At 37.5% G+C, this 5822-nt stretch overlaps 1 pseudogene; it reads left to right on the top strand.

The window, feature by feature from the left end:
• Nucleotides 1-3377: 3377 nt before the first annotated feature.
• LOC149549766 (pentatricopeptide repeat-containing protein At2g03880, mitochondrial pseudogene) lies at nucleotides 3378-4070 on the top strand (annotated as a pseudogene).
• Nucleotides 4071-5822: the final 1752 nt, after the last annotated feature.

Genomic DNA, 5822 nt, shown 5'->3' with positions numbered 1-5822 from the left:
GTTATAATAAAATTAATTGATTATTAGCAATTTGGTCTAGGTAAATGATTAATTAAATTAGCCAAAATGTTGAGAAGGGGACTAATAGTGTAGATGACCATTCTTAGGTGATTACATTTTCCCCTCTTTAACTAATGTGTGATTGATCTAGGAACACATTACATCAAAGAAAATAGAAGCCAAGTAGGTAGTGATAGATATAGATGTTTAATTCTAAAGAATGAAATGTAGAAAGAGATAACGCATCCTGAGTGCATAGCCTAATAGTGGTAGTACTAAACACTAGAAAAAAGATGATGTTATAATTCAATAAGAATACTAATACCTAGCAAAGTAGATAGATCAAGAGGAAAAGAAAAGTTCAAAAAAATGCTCTTAATGAATAAATGGTTGTAGTAGGTGATGATAGAGTATTTCTGCCCCCTTGAGATTGAAATTGAAATGAGGTAAGGGGATGCAGAAACAAGGGAGATACAAGTAAATTAGAATATAGTAATGTCCAAGATGATGGACATGTGATTAGAACCAAAGAGTAACTATGAAGGAGTGACAGAATGCCCCAATTTGATCAGAGTTGACCACGAAGGATACAACATAAAAATTAGGTCAAGTTGAGTAAAAAGATGATCTTAGATATAAAATGGTGAATTTGAGTAGATATGAAGTGTGGAAATGATAAAGAAATGAAGATGCAAATAGAGGAAGTAGGGGTATCAAATGGGTGGAGGTCAGAGAGAGTTCTTGTTTTGGGAGGAGGAGGACATGGGCACAGGTCACTAGGGAGGAGGAGGAGAAGTAGGAGGTGCTACTGAGGCAGCAGTGAGTGGGGTGAGAAGAGTGAGAGGAGGTGTAGGAAGAGTAGCCGACCTATGGGGGATGATGACCAAGATGTGTGGATTTGTTCCTTAGAGGTAGAGCTATAGGCAGCTTGGGTCACTATAGTAGTACATGATCAATAGTTGAAGGATGAGTGAGCTCAGGGGGATGAGCTCCATAGGGAGCGAGATGTGGTGAGATGAGAGGCCTCTCATCATGGTGCACGAGGTGCCTATTATTATGCTACCTATAGGGGTGTGGTGCCACCAAGATAGGGACTTACCAATTACTTAGAGTGCACAAGTAGATTAGAGGGTATGGTATAGCTGCTAGATAGGAGACAGGCTCCACCACCAGGGCCACCACCTGCTACAGAGGATTGGAGTCAGTCATAGGTTGATTTTGACATTGTTTATTGTATATCATGTATTTTTGAGACAAATATCCAGATTTTGGATTTGACATTTGTATATGTACTATGACACATTGATATATATATATGAGATACTAGATTTGATTGGCAGTTTTGTGTACTTGTCTCAAATGGATGTTTTAGCATTTCAGTTTTCATGTGATGTTTCAATTTTTTGCTCATATATGCATTGTTTGGATACTTATGTGTATATGCTCATGAATTTGTCTTATGTATGATGTTTTTAGCTCTCATGTATATGATATATAATTATGTTTATGAAAGTATGTGACACTTGGATAGATTGAATGTAATGTTTAGATTTATCCCTTGTGATGATAGGATAGAAAAGGATGAAGTGAAATATCAAGAAGATGAAAGACATGATAAAGAAGAAAGACGTAAAAGGATATGAATATGATCTATGTTAGATAGAAGTGTGGGAATCCAACTTATGCATCAAAGACATATAGATCAAGATGACTATGTAGTTAGATTCCCTAAGTTTAGTATAGCAAGATTACACCTATATCAAGGCATAAGTGCTAGGATAATCCTTGAGTGTGGTCTTGCAAAATAGTCAAGGATGATATGTTTATAAGCCAAAGTGTCAAATAGGAAAATCATGAATATTTAAACACTATAGATAAATAAAGTATACCTACAAGTAGAAATCAAGAAAACATGCCCCATGCCCCCAGTCTTTTGGTCCATGACATTCTTGAAAGACTATTAGGGAGGGAACACATAGCAAAGAAATTGTTATAGAAAACACACAAAGTAGATAAAAATCAGCATAGCTTAGTCGTTTAAGTGTTTAAATGTGTGCATGTGTGTGTAAGTTACTTGGCCCTTTCTTGATTCTAATAGTGAGAAATATCATGACATCGGAGTCCATAGGTAAACTATCTAAAAAGTGTTGAGAAACACTTGATGTCAAGTTGGAGGCAGTTTTTCACTTTTTTTGTTTTTTTGAGATATTTGATTTTTTTGGTAATACATCAAAGTCCCTATTGCTAGGTTTTCACTAAGATGATAATTTTTTCAGGACATTTTTTGATTTTTTTGACTTTTTTAGGATCATAAATATGTACAAGATAGTTGAGCAGTAAGCCTTTAAGCATAGAACTTCTTTAAATGTAGGACATTGATAGGCTCTGCAAGTTCTTCACCTTTAGGAGTAGACAACTGATAAGCACTAGACCCAAATGTTGTTGTGATAATGTATGGGCCTAACCAATTAGGTTCAAACTTTCCCTTCTGCTCTCTATGTTGTTGATTTTTTCAGATTTTCTATGACTATGAGGTCACCAACTTGAAAGTCATATGGATGAACCTTCTTGTTATACTGAGTAGACATGCACTTATGATAAGCCCTCATGTGAGCAAAAGCTACCTTATGACATGTTGGGACTGAAAATTGCATGCTTCATTTTTAGTCACATTTTGAAAATTTTGGAAAATCATGTCCTAAAGTGCCTTTTATGCATGTGGTCAGTTGGTAGCTTGAGGCCTAGATGGTGTTTGAGTGGCTTAACACCTTTATTTTTACATATGCATATGATCCACAATGTTATTTTTCCATCCCGAATCATTCTGTGAAGTCCCATTTTGAGCTAGTGTCAAAATTTGCAATTCTACCAAGTGTCAAATAGCGATCAGAGGCCCAGTTTGCATCTGAATATCTTTTACCCAAGACTATGTCATGACTAGTCACTTTGGGGATGTTTAGTGTCCATAATAGATAACCTATGTTTCAATTTTCAAGTCATTTTGAATCCATTTGACTAGGTTTTGCACCCCGCAAAGTTGGTCATTTATTGTTTTGTGCATTTAACTAGTTCACAATTCTGGGAAGCCCTGTTCGACCAATAATATCTTTAACCAAGTTGACCCAAATGAAAAAATTCTTTTTGCATTGTGTTCTAAGGGTAAGACACTTCATATGTTCCAATTTTGAGATCATGTCAAATCCATTTGATCAGTTTGCTAAACATGATCAAAAACTCGGTTTGCATTGTTTTGTTACGGCTAAGGTATCCAGATTGATCCGTACCCCTATTTGGCATGTTATAACTTTGATCCTGTGATTGGCTAGCCTAAATGGATTGTACCATTGTGTTGTGTCTTAGAAATCCTTGAAGTAGACATGTATGCAAAATGTGGAATCTTACACAAGGCAAATGAACTGTTTGGCAAAATGCTTCAAAGAGATGTAGGTTCATGGACTGCAATGATTACAGGGTATGCACAAAATGGTTTTTGCAAGGATGCCTTGAAACTCTTTGAACTAATGAAGCACTCTGGAACATATCTTGATCATTTAAGCCACACTTGTGTTTTAGTAGCATGCAGCCATGCAGGTCTGGTGGATGAGGGTTGCAAATACTTCAATGGCATATGTGATTCTTATTGCATTGTACATACAACTGATCACTATGTTTGCATGATCGACCTTCTTAGCCGTGCTGGCTATCTTAAAGAAACTCTAAGCTATATCATAAAAATGCCAATAAAGCCTGTGGCATTTGTGTGGATGTGTTTGCTTGGTGCATGTAGACCACATGGAAATCTAGGATTAGGAGTATTTGTAGCAACTCATCTTTTTGAGCAGAACCCTACAGATGCCACGATTTATGTTTTTCTATTAAGAAATTTGATAAAAGATAAAGGAATCAAAAAGATGCCCAGATGTAGTTGGATTGAAATCGATAAACTAGTACATGCTTTTTGTGTGGAAAAATATAGCACACCCATAGACATTGGAGATCCATGCAAAGTGTGGGCAATCTATATTGGCAGTTTAAGGCACCAAGGCATTTTCCTCTGCATAGGAAAATAAATTATTTTTCTACCACCATTGGGCCAAGCTAGTGATTGCATTTAGATTTTTAAGCATGCCCTCTGGGAAAATAATTAAGTCATCAAAAACCTCCGAGTATGGGTTTACCAGGACATGCAAAGAAGTTTACATCCAAGATTGTTCACGGAAAATTGCTATGAGAGATGTGTACAGATTGCACTATTTGAAACAAAAATAATGCCCTTGAGAAGATGTTTTGAGATCCTGAGTGAAGCAAGATCTAGCAAATGTGTTTGAGAAGGGACTGCGTTTCATTTCTGGTTCGTAGAAGAAAACCAAATTCTGAGTTCATAGAGATCTAGACCATGTAGGCAGATAGAAGAAGTGGCTTAGATAAGGGCAGAGCATCGACTTGAAATAAAGATTCACACCACCAGTGAAGCAACCCTGCGCAAAGAAAAGACAGAGATAAAATGCAAGAAAAAAAGTTAAAAGCAGCAGGCATATTAACACAAGCTATCACGCATCAAAAGAAAATAGGGGAAGCGATTGGAAGTAGACTCATGTTGAAATAGATAGACAAGGAATCCATCCATGTTTCAAAGAACTCACAGATTCAACGTTAAGGGCAGAAGGAAGCCGCGCAGTGCAGAGTATGCGAAAAGCAATAATCCCACATCACTCGCAGGAGGGTACCTTTTAATATTTAAATACAATAGCATGCAAAAGGCATTGTGTCTAAAGACAAAGCACTTTTTGTGGAGGCCGTGAGCAATTAAAGTGGGACCCAACTCGGATGAGGTGGACTGACGTCAGCATGACAAAGCAATATTTTAAACAAACTAACCGGCGTGATGAGGTGGCAGGAAATAGACCGAGGAAGGAGATGGTGACACGTGTCTTGATCAAGTGAGTGTCATTAACTCGCCAACCGAAAGTGCTCACTGGTTACCATAGCGAGATAGCGACCTCGGGACACATGGCAGAAGGCTCGGGTCGGGTGATGACATGGTGACTCTATCAGTGTGCTGAGGTGGCAGTACAGGCCAATTAAATCTAGACACGTGGTAGAGAATAGAAGGTCATGCGGCGAGCAGGTCTTAAGATCGCACTAGATCACGCCACGTGGCACAGATCTGACGATAGGCGCTATGTCGCTATCGAAAGTTGCTCACTAGTTACCATAGCGACATAGCATGAGTGAATCAAAAGATGCCACGTGGCAGAAGCTGGTTGACCCGGATGGAAGGAGAGGGAAATATGAAGGCAAATAAAATAATAATTTTTTATTATTTCCCAATTTTCAAATCACGTTCAAGTTTTTTTTTTTAAATTGAAAAAGGGCATATTCTAAAGTTTTGACTTTAGAAGTAATTTTTAATCTTTCAAAAGTTTAAAAACAAAGTGTGCAGACCTGAGCATTTTATTAGGCGAGGGAGTCATTTTTCAGATCAAGATTAAACGGGTTTCTGGGGGGCTAGATATGCGATATTATATATCGCCGAAATTGGAAAGAAACGAACTTTCCAAATCTGGAGTCGGCTTTTGCACAAGTATCAGTCAATTTGAGCTATACCATACCAAGAAGTTCAAATTTTTTTTTGTCAAGATAATGACCTGGATATCAGTAGAAGGCAATGGAAATGCAGTTAGGGTCGGATTTGTTCTAATTTACTCAGTAAAAACTCATTTTCACTGGCTTTTTCCTGGGGCAATCAGATATTTTGGCAAGTAAAGGGTTTTCATCATTAGGCAAGGATATTTTGCAAGTTTGTTACAGATTAATGATGA

The sequence above is a fragment of the Cupressus sempervirens genome, chromosome 7 (assembly GCF_028749045.1).
Source record: "Cupressus sempervirens isolate cs-2001-9-10 chromosome 7, ASM2874904v1, whole genome shotgun sequence".
Taxonomy (NCBI): Eukaryota; Viridiplantae; Streptophyta; class Pinopsida; order Cupressales; family Cupressaceae; genus Cupressus; species Cupressus sempervirens.
Note: the sequence above shows the minus strand (reverse complement) of the source record. Positions and strands in the feature narration are given on the sequence as shown.